This window comes from Eptatretus burgeri, chromosome 2, assembly GCF_056783735.1.
Source record: "Eptatretus burgeri isolate ZD-2024b chromosome 2, Ebu_testis_v1, whole genome shotgun sequence".
Lineage (NCBI taxonomy): Eukaryota > Metazoa > Chordata > Myxini > Myxiniformes > Myxinidae > Eptatretus > Eptatretus burgeri.
The window spans coordinates 68,611,037-68,622,673 of record NC_140962.1 but is presented as its reverse complement, the minus strand read 5'-3'; the positions used below and the strand labels follow the sequence as shown (position 1 = coordinate 68,622,673).

At 43.0% G+C, this 11,637-nt stretch overlaps 1 protein-coding gene across 12 annotated transcripts in view; it reads left to right on the top strand.

The window, feature by feature from the left end:
- Positions 1 to 11,637, top strand: part of RAPH1 (Ras association (RalGDS/AF-6) and pleckstrin homology domains 1) — a 137,985-nt gene that overhangs the window by 45,232 nt on the left and 81,116 nt on the right. For 5 of the 12 annotated variants that reach the window (XM_085869643.1, XM_085869644.1, XM_085869654.1 and 2 more), the window contains one exon: positions 7,991 to 8,080. The exons of the other annotated variants lie outside the window; for them this stretch is intronic. The gene's annotated coding sequence lies outside the window, so the exon portion shown is untranslated. The remainder of the gene's footprint in view (positions 1 to 7,990; positions 8,081 to 11,637) is intronic. 12 annotated transcript variants of the gene reach the window in all.

Here is an 11,637-nt window from a genome sequence, read left to right as displayed (position 1 = left end):
TACTTTATGGTGCCCTGTCGGCCTGGCTGTGCAGTGGAGAATCCTCTTCCATCGGATAGCTTCAGCAGTGGGAATGCGGAATTTGTGCCGGGCAGGCTAGTGGGATTGGGACTACCATTGCCATTCTTATTTACATCGACTGTGGAGGTCCCGCTGCAGCATTTGTCCTCGTGCGATTTTGCAAGCTTCGCATTTTTCTGTGATGAACCGCTACATCTCCAAGAGGAAAGGCTTCCACCCTCTTTGGAGGAGAAACAGAAGCAGATGATGACTGGTACAGAGTGCTGGAATGGTGTTCTCAATGTTCAGGAAATGTAATATGTAAAGATAAATGCACTTTTTTGTCCTTAGACCAAGAATCTTATCACTCACTCGAGGAAGTGAAGCACACTCGCTTGTTATGCAGTGTTGCCCCTCGTGCTTGCAAACACCACATGTTTACCATTAGTTTTTGACAAGTTTTTACTCGGCATGTTTGTATAAATGCTGCCGTTTACCTCGACTATTTACTCGAGTTTTGGAGAAGGAGATTATATGATGATGGGAGTGTTTTGCGGTAGTCGGATGGATGATTGCAATAGGGTAACAAGAGTACGATTGCAGTCGACCATCCATAATCAGACGGTCTATAGTTCCATCATCTCCCATTTCAGTTTTAACACGATGAAATAGCACAATCAGATATAAAATAATTTTTTTTAATTTTTTTTTTGTCTCGAGTCATCAATGTAGCGTTGCCATTTAAACCCAGAATGTGCCCTTGCTTGCAATGTAACTGTCTGCAGACATTCACTACAATGTATAATATGACTGTTCTGCTTGCACATGTGATAGCCTGAGTTATGAGTACACTGTTTTATAGAACCCTTGCTGATGAGCTGATGGTTTATATCCAATTTGGTAATGGGAATGTTTCCCCAGACGAATCTCAAAGCAGATGTACCCTTGCTAATGTGCAACTCAGGAAGTGCCTGTTATGACCCTCTCCTCCTCCTCCTCCCTCGGTCTCCACACATCTCCGACCTGTTGTGACACACCAAAGCAGGAATCACCTTCTCTTGAGAAGAGTATGATCTCAAATCTCTGATGAAGTATGCATGAAGCATGTCCAAGCAATGTTGCGCCCTGCCGGTTTGATGAGTTCACCCTGTGATTTGATTCATGAAATTTTTTTTGTTATCTGGATAACAAAACTTTCGAAATGATGAAACAGTAAGGGGTACAGCCAAAGACAGACAGGTGACATTTTAAACCGACAAATCTGCATTTATTATTTATAAATGCCTATCCATTTAAATCTTCCCTGTTCAGCCATCTCTACTGATAATGCAAATTTGTTACATAATGTAGACATTTGCACAATACAGGTGATTTCTTTTACAATGATCCAATGATGATGCTCATGAGTTTCACCCCTTTGTGTTGTTATGAAAATTCCTTCTAAGACTTTACATTGCGTCACATAATGATAGTTATTTCCATAGTACATGTGGAGCAGAGGAACGAGGTAAAATGACCATATTAGGAAATGCGTTATTCTTTGTATAGAAAGCAGCCATCTTCCTTCTCTGCATGTCCGTGTCTGAAACCACTTCCCTTTGGAACCTCCTTAATGTTTTATCCCTTCATGATCTGTCCTCTGTTCCTTTTGGGGAGAAGTAAGGCAGTGGCACAAGTTTTGGCACAAAAGGGTATGCCAGGGCCATATTCGCAGAACTTGCATGGGGTTTAAGGGTGGGGAGTTCCTTGATTGGCGGACGAGGTGGAGCTTCGTCACAGGGTGGGGCTACGCGGGGAGCTAAAGGTCATGCACATGTCCCAAAGACGGTACAGTTCCAGCCAGGAGAGCCGGGGGATTCACACACGTCACGTGAAACAATGACCTGGTGGTTTGTGGCTTCTGGCCCCCATTCCATGACGGTCAGCTTGCGATCCAGCCCGGGTTGTTCCCGCTTTTGGCCGGACGGGATTCCGGACAACTGGCATCTCACCTGCTGCGCGGAAACGCCGCTTTTCCCATTTGTTCAGCCACGCAACAGACTCGTGGGCCACGCCTGGGTTGCAAGGAGTATTCTTGCCTTGTCATTTCTCCCTAATCCATCTCCTGTGGTGTGTCTGAGGCTTAAAGGCTTATAGGCTTATCTTGAAAATCATCCACTGTATGTACGATATTTCGTTTGTAAATAGGACTGTTAAATAAATGCTCTCCTGTCCCTTGTTTTCTCTCCCCTGTTTTAATAAATCACACGTAGTCACTTGTTCTCTGAGTGATTTGAGTTGCCCTGATAGCATGCTGTTTTAGTAATTAATCGTCTATTAAAGGACAGATTGAGTTTGGGATGACTAGCGTAGGCACCCTGCACCCTGCATCCGGTGTGGAAACCGCTCATGCCAGTATTTGATGCCAGGTGTGAGAGAAATACCAGCACATCGCATAGCCGGCTCAGACGTTCCACCGAAGTACAGTAACGTGCCAAATAAGCCCACAAACCTGCTTCGAGCATGAGAACTGGTGGACCAGTATGACAACTTCAACAGTGGTTTTTCATGATTCGGACCTGGCAACTAGGCCGGCCTGATAACTGTAACAATGTTATTCAAGTAATGTTGAAACAAAGAAAACAGAATTATAAGTTGTAAATCTGTTGGCCATTTGTTGATGCATGATGTACCCGCTTGCCAGGGTGATACTCTTCCTTGTGAAGCAGTCCTGTGAGTTTTGGAAGTGTCAGGCTGTCAATTTCAGAAGGAATGACAAATATTGTGCCTGGATTTTATATTATAACAATGGAGCCTCAGGAAGTGTTAAGAGAGGAAAAGGGGGGGGGGGCATATACAAGGTGCGTAGGATATGAACGGAGGAGGAAGGAGGTAGGAGGTAAGCATTGTGAAAACAGAAGTGCGACTGTAATGATGCAGATGAGATTGACACGGACGACATTACCGTGTTATGCATTTCACTTTCAAATGTGTAGTTAATATGATTCACGCTTTGACCATTTCCTGATTTTGCTTTGTAAGTGCCTGATCTGCTTCAACAACAAACCTTTTGCTCATTGTTCATTTCTTTAATGGGAAAATAAGTACTTTGTAGTTATTTTTTGTGGAGGTTTTGGTCTTTCTTTGAACGAAACATCGTTAGCGTTGAGATGACACCAGCAGTGGCCAAAATTGCATTTTCTCCACAAGTTAGCCCATGCCCGCATAGAGAGAGAGACAGACATACAGACAGACAGACCCCAAGCCATATCTTTTGTCATCAAATTTTCAACACCCCTTTATCTATCTATAATTCCAGCAATCTCTGAGTGTCTGTGTGTCTGTGTGTGTTGTTTCTCGACAACCACTGGTCCGATCTATTTGAAACTTGCCAGGTATATTGCCTGGGACCTGAGTATGTGCCTTTTCAAGGTTTGATATTAATCGGACAAGTGCCTCCCAAGTTATGGCCATTTATTTACCAACCAATGACATGACACGTTGCTGCGTAGGCCGGTGCGCGGCCGGCCAACGATGACGTCACGGGCCGTGCCGGTTACATGGCAGCGAATGTCATGGCAAGCAAAGACGGAGGTACTTGATTTTAATTTGGATTTTAATAATTCCAGCAATGTGTGTGTGTGTCTGTGTCTGTGTCTGTGACCACTGTTTCTCAACAACCACTGGTCCGATCTAATTGAAACTTGCCAGATATATTGCTGGGGACCTGAGTATGTGCCTTTTCAAGGTTTGATATTAATCGGACAAGTGCTCCCCAAGTTATGGCCATTTATTTACCAACCAATGACATGACACGTTGCTGCGGCCATTTATTTACCAACCAATAAGATGACACGTTGCTGCGTAGGCCGGTGCGTGGCCGGCCGACGATGATGTCATGGGCCGTGCCGGTTACATGGCAAGCAAAGAGAGAGGTAAACTTGATTTTAATTTGGATTTAAATTAACTCTGTGTGTGGAAGTATGGTTGTCGTGAGAATGAAGGAACGGCCTGTGTGGTTGTCGTTTCTGGCTCGCGGTTTGAAAGTTTTTTTTTTTTTGCGCACATACGGCCACACACTTACGGGCACGTGAGACCGAAGGAACGACCTGTGTGGTTGTTGTTTCTGGCACACGGTTTGAAAGTTTTTTTTTTTTTTTGCACGGACGGGCACGCACCTACGGGCATGCTCTAGTTATAAGAATACGGATGAAATTATTAAAATTGGGTCAAAATATGAAAGGACAAAGTGATGGTTATTATATATCGTCCTTATTAGCCCCACCCGAGTGCGTTAACCCTGGGACTCCCTATTTTTTTGTGTTTTTTTTTTTTTTCATCGCTTCCGCGTTTCTTTATTTATTTACCAATGAGCTTCAGTATGTCTGTCCAGGCTGTAACATTTTTACCAATTGAGCTTTTGTCATCAAATCTTCAACAAGAATGTGGAATATGAGGAATATGATATGAGAATGTGGAGAACACAGATGAATAAAATGTACTTTTTTTTGTCTTTTTTTAAACTGCAGTTTTCGTCAAGTTTAGTTTGCGTACAAAGTGGATACGGATGGGCTTTGCATTTTGAGATGCTTTCTATTTTTAATATTGAGTTGTAAAAATAATGAGATGAGAATGTTTAAATGTTGCATCACAGTATTTTCAATCTGTTTTTGGAGTAGAAAAGTTTTGTCATTGGTTGTCTGTCTTTGTGTTATTGAATCTGTTGTGTTGGTCACCAGTCTGTTCATGTTTGTGTGACAGAAGTACAGATTCATTACTTTGTAACTAATTTGCTGCGATGCAGAGGGATTTCTTTTTTGAAGACAAAGTCGAGGCTTGTGGAGGAGCAAGAACATAGAACGGATCAGGATGTAACAGAACAAAAGGAACAGTAGAAAGAGGGGGTGGGGGGACGCACTATAACAGCAGGGATGAGGAACAAAATAGAGGGATATTTGGACACGTTGGGGATGTGGGGAAGGATGAGGGTTGGGTAGGAAAGGAAAGACTGGAAATTTGGAAAGAAGTGGGCTTGGGGAGCGCTATTGAGGGTAGAAAAACATCATGGTTTTGGATTGGGGACGATCTGAGATGGCGGTGAACAGCTGTCTTGAAGACCTCGAGGGAAGGATGAGATTGAAGTGAATGTGGAAGTTGGTTCCACAGGTGGTTAAAAAAAAAACGAGGAACGAATGAGTGGAGATGAGCAGTGGTCCTTGATTTAGGTAGTTTCACCAAAAGGGGGTTGATGGTGGACCGGGTTCGCCCTGTAGGAACCTGGGTTTGATCTCTAATAACGATTTAACTCTTACTGTATTCCAGGATAGCGATGATTGAAAATTGGATGTGCATTCATAACATATCATATGCCAGAGGCAGGCCAAGACTTTGAAAATAAATAAATACGTTTTGGAATCTAAGTGTGATGAAACTATTTGAAATGTGGATCTAAATCTCTCCTGGAATGTGGATCTGGATCTATGCCTTCGCAAGAAATGTTTTTTCCTTTTTTATTTAACCAGTGCATGGCCAGCACAACAGGTGTATAACCAATGCGGGATTTGGCTGACGATAATCCCGAGGGTACAAAAAAAAATATTGGTGATTTCCAGTCATTGCATTATGGTATGATTTGATTTGTTTTCTCATTGAAAATAGGGAGGAAGGAGGAGGGGATAGGTAAGGTTTGTTTGGAGGTTGACACTCCCTTACCCTTTCAACTTCTCCAATTTCCAAATAAGCCTGCCCACCTCACCCAACTTTTTTAAGTATCGCCCTCTCTTCAAAGTTTAAAGTTTTTAAGTAAATGGAGGAATGGTTAATTTGACGTGCACATAAACACCATAAGCATTAAAGAAAGGGAGAGATCTACTCGGGGCATTACCATGGACCATTTTTGCAACAGGATCAAGGTGCAGTGGTCATACGGATCTTTACAATTTTATATCCACACCAGTCTTCCAGCGGAATTTCTGCCTTCGGCTTCATCAGCAGTCTAACAAAAATATAACGGGCACATCAAAATTTATGCAAGGACAGACTTTCGGGGTCATTGTTTCAATCTTATTTTATCGTTGACTTTTGGTCCATTAAATTAACTCCCCAAAACATATGGTGGATCAAAGGGAGACGGGCAAACTCTTCTGAATCGTTGCAACTCTGGGGGAGTTGTACAATCGAGAGATAGTTGTTCTCTATATTAAAATTGTGATGGCCTAGTTCTCTCTGACGAAGACGTTTCCATTTCCCATCTCATCTTTGTTTGTACAGTTCAGTGTTTTTGAACGTTCAGTTGATGCAATGGAGGTATTTTTTTATTCGATTTCAATAATGAAAAAGGTACATGTTGTTCTCGCCTGATTTCTTGATTCTGTTGTATCAGGCATCTTCATCGTGCACCTTGCTTCAACAAAACTGCCCCAACTCCTCAACCCAACACTTATTTATCGGTTACTGTTTCCTCTGTCTCTGTCTCTGTCTCTGTCTCTGTCTGTCTCTGTGTGTATCTCTCTCTCTCTCTCTCTCTCTCTCTCTCTCTCTCTCTCTCTCTCTCTCTCTCTCTCTCTCTCTCTCTCTCTCTCTCTCTCTCTCCGCACGAGCTGGACTTCGTCATCGCCTGGACTCCGCCCTCCTGTCGTCATCGCCTGCTGACTCCGCCCTCCTGTCATCGCCTGCTGACTCCGCCCTCCTGTCATCGCCTGCTGACTCCGCCCTCCTGTCATCGCTTGCTGACTCCGCCCTCCTGTCATCGCCTGCTGACTCCGCCCTCCTGTCATCGCCTGCTGACTCCGCCCTCCTGTCATCGCCTGCTGACTCCGCACTCCTGTCATCGCCTGCTGACTCCGCCCTCCTGTCATCGCCTGCTGACTCCGCCCTCCTGTCGTCATCGCCTGCTGACTCCACCCTTCTCCACCCAAGTCCCTCCCTTCACGCCCGACGGTCGCGTCTCAACGCTAGCTGCACGAAGCGAGAGACGACACGCCAGCTACCGGGGAGGTATCGCACCACGGAGCAGCCCCCAAACGTATTGGTGGCACGTTCGAGCAATCAATTGTACAAGATACCGAGAGACCGTAGCCTCAACTCCTCTCCCTTCTTGCTTCAATAACTCCTCTTCATCGGTGTGTGTGCGTGTGCATATGCGCGCGCACGCGCGAGTTGTCCTGGTGCCTGTCCACATAAGTTAAGATTGCAGAAGATTACTATTTCGTGTTAAGTCTGCTCTGTGTCTGCTTTTGTAAGTTGCTTGTAATATTGCCGCACCTCTCACCGTTCTTTCTCTCCCTGCATTACACACGCCAATAAAACTATTAAATGTACCACATACCTTTCCTTGCCCCATTGTGAATAAATTATTATTAGAAATGTTCCCAGCTCGTTTTTGTCTTTTCCTTCATTGATCCAGCATGGTCTGAATCCTAGCGTAGCCTGGACTTTATTCCCAATGATCCATTCCTTTTAGCCGGCACGTCCTTGGCAGCGTCGCTCAGCTGCATCTGATCCGTTTTGGACAAGGCGACGGGGGGGCGTGTTCCACGGTTATGAAATCACGTGATTAATTAGGTAACACGGTTAACCCATAGACGGGAGGACCCTAGGTCACGCGGTTGAGTTATTGGCGTCCACTGTCGGTTCGTGACCCTCTGCGTCACGGAATTTTCCGTGTGCGACGGCCTACAGTTCCGGAGAGTCTGGTGGGAGCCGAGATAGCTTCCCCCCCCCCCCCCGGTCTTCTCACCCGTCCCCTGGCCCGCAACAATATATTTATACATGCATACACACACACACAATCGTTTAATCCACGCATACAACTTGCTTTTGAAGCCTCTGTCCAACAAGAGGTGTAGACATGTATTTAATATATGCGATTCGAATGTGAGTTATTCGATTTAAGTATGTACTACGATGTGTGTACGAATTATCTCTGATTCAAATTTGAGTTCTTGCTGAGAGATTACCAGGATCAGAACATCTCTGACTGCCATAACGTGTGTCCTTTATGCTTCTGCAGAACAAGTGCCTGAACTCTTGTCGGCAGAAAGTTCACCGCTTTACTCTTGACTTGTCACTAGAAAAATGATTCTGCAATCTGGGCTATCAGGTGATTCATAGAATCATAGAATCAATTCATAGAATTCATACTACTTCCCCTACTCCTACTCCTCTAACTGCTACAATTATTCCCACCCTGGGGGTTCAGACATGGAATATTTTTGGCTTAAGTATTTCACCTACTTAAGTATTTCAGCCAGAAAGACCTGACATTTGACAGGAGGTAGGAATTCGGACTTTGTTCAGGGTCCCGGCGATAACTCGCCGACTGACATCATAGGATCTTGTGAAGGTGAGATCAGCGTGGGAATGTCTATCAACCCCACCTGTCTTTGGAGTACCAACCTGACGGTGTAGAGTCTGCTCGGGAATTGAGCCCAGATTGGAAATGTTAAAGGCAAGTGCGTTACCTTTGCACCATCGTGTCAGACTGGGCAGCGCACAGAAACAAGTTTCCTGATGTTTGTTGAAAAAACAATTCTCTATCTTTTTGAAGAATCCTTTTCTTATGATCTATCTTGCCAATATACCTGATATATTGAAAGGTGGTCTTGTAAGGTCATGTTTTTGTTTTAATCTCTTTGCAAAATTGTCAACTATTCCAGTTTATCGTAGCCAGCAAGTGTCTTTTGACGGTGGTTAAAATTCTGCAAAAATACATCATCCTTTTGTCTTCCTTTTTGACATCTCTGTTTTGTATTTATTATTATTATTAATATTTTTTGAAGTTTGTCCAAAGTGCCTTTTTCAATCGCTTTTTGGCTATTAATTCATACAGTCTTTATTTTACATATCTATCTAATGCATCTGCGAGTCTCTTTGAAAGTTGGAAACATAAAGAGCCCTGCCTTTGGCTAATACCTTGAGCGCAAACAAAAGTCAGGGTTAAATTGTAAATACTGAAACTGCTCGAATGTCAGGGCAGCTGCTTGTTTGTGAAACCAAGATGGCTATACAATACCGCATTATAGTTGCACACTGTATTTCCGACATCGTCGTCGTCACCCATCGCTGCATTCACGTCTTGCAGTGGAACACAACTCCAAGAAAAATCATTTGTTATCATTAATAGTAACACAAGGATACACACTCTCACTCTCTTACACACACACACACACACACACACACTCTCTCTCTCTCTCTCTCTCTCTCTCTCTCTCTCTCTCTCTCTCTCTCTCTCTCTCTCTCTCTCTCTCTCTCTCTTTCTCTCTTTCTCTCTTTCTCTCTTTCTCTCTTTCTCTCTTTCTCTCTTTCTCTCTTTCTCTCTTTCTCTCTTTCTCTCTTTCTCTCTTTCTCTCTTTCTCTCTTTCTCTCTTTCTCTCTTTCTCTCTTTCTCTCTTTCTCTCTTTCTCTCTTTCTCTCTTTCTCTCTTTCTCTCTTTCTCTCTTTCTCTCTTTCTCTCTTTCTCTCTTTCTCTCTTTCTCTCTTTCTCTCTTTCTCTCTTTCTCTCTTTCTCTCTTTCTCTCTTTCTCTCTTTCTCTCTTTCTCTCTTTCTCTCTTTCTCTCTTTTTCTCTCTCTCTCCCCCTCTCTCTCTCCACAGTCTGACGCTCACACACTCTCACCCACACACACTCTTCAATCCCACTCTTCCCTCCAGGTCTTTAAAACATCTGTTCACCAACATCTCATACTCTGCCCCATCCAAAACCTTGATCTTTTCTATCCCCGTTAACCCACCCCAAACCCATCTCCTTCAAATTCCCTGTTTTCCTTGCTGAATGTCCCTGTAGCGTCCATCTTGTTTACCCCATGTACTCCATCCCTTCCCTCTCTCCTCTGCAGATCTGATATCCCAGTTCTCTCCTGTTGTTGTGCTTCCCTCTCTCAACCCCCTCTTGTCTCCTGCTCCCTTGTTATGTGTTCTGTGCTCGCTCTTATACGAGCCTCGACTTAAGTATACAAAAAAATGAAGTATTTGTGCAACATTTATTCGTGTGTTACAAGTAAACTTTTAGCATGTAAATTTTTAGTTTTCTTTGCAATGAAGCTTTAAATATGATTTTTAGTTTTTTTTTATAAATGTTTTATTTGCAATAATTATCTAACTTTTTTTTTTTTTGCTTTTTAATGTAAGTTAAAAAAAAAATTGAATTATTTTAAGATAAGCGTTTTAGTTTTAGCTGGTTTTTATTTTTATTTTTAATTGTTGAACTTTGGTCAGTGGTATGTGAGTTATCCATGGGAAATCGAGACGTTGCCAACAACATGTGCTCCATTCAGGATTTTTCCTTGAGCTACTGACGACGGCACATATGCGATGAGAGTGGAGCCTTCTCGGCTTGCACGGATCGCAGACAAATGTTGATCGCTTGATAAAGCAAAATCCATATTAGGAAATGCGGTGATCTGGGTTAAAATGACAAAATTACAACTGTGAGAAAAGGGGCAAAATTAGGAGGATAAGAGAGAAATGGATGGAGAACGTAAAGGAAATGAAGGATAAAAATCTAAGGAAGGGGAAAATATGGAGCAAGTGTTTGGGAGAGGTGGGGGAGATTTTTATATTTTTTTATTATTATTTGCACACATTAATTCAGAGATGGCCTCACCAAATCATTGTTGGCATATTTCACCGATCAACCAGATTTGGAGCGTCTGTAGCTATTTTGATTTCACGTAACCTACCATCGGAGCATTGGCCATTTCACTCTTCTGGGATCATCAGCTTGGAATAGGCAAAGTCAGTGATCCGAGTAAAAGTGCCTTGGCCATATGGCTAAGTAAACATCCTCTCACAGCTGTGCGACACCACGGTGCGAAAGGAGGAACTAAAAGCAGAAAGAAGAATCTCGTATACAGCATAGCTTTTTTGTTTGTTGGTGTTTTTGCACATATTGGTCTTCTGTGGACTAAAACACCACTCATCTGCCGCACTTAACACTTGCAGTTACAAACGAAGGTGAAGAGAATTCGTTTTTGTGTTACAAACTCCGAAGCACAAAGTGTATTCCTGTTTGGACTTATTTCCCTTCCCACTGAAATCCCCCGACCCGGCAGGCATAGCAAAGTAACCGAACGAGGCCTTTCTGATTCTTTATCTCGTGTGTTGCGATTGCAAACTATCAATGCTCCATTATCTACGTTATTAATTTTGGATTAGCTGCGTGCATTTGAAAGGCATGAATTGTGAGTGTTCACTTCAGTGTGTTGAGTGCTCGCCCATTTCTGGTTATACGTTCGTATTAAATCCCATTTGAATATTATCAAATATATACAATAGTCTCCAACAAAATATGGATGATATTTCGGTGAACGGTTTTTACTTCAATTCCAGGTTATACATAGTATTGTCGTTTGACAAATGTTTAATCCTTGCTGATAGATAGCCGAGATGTAAAAGCAATTATGTTATAACTAAGCGTGTTTTGAGCACAAAACGTATTTTGACATCCGTCAAACACGAGGGTGTGTTTGTAGTCGACTGCTCGATCAAATGTTCAGTTCGCTCGATCAGTGACTCCCGGAAGATGATTATGGCTCGCGTTCCTCGAAATTCTAACCTGTTCTAAAATCCTTGCAGTTGAGATTATTTATTAACATAATTCATTTTACAGTTGTCTTTACATGGCAGCAGTACTTCAAAGCCGTTTGGTGCTATGATAACA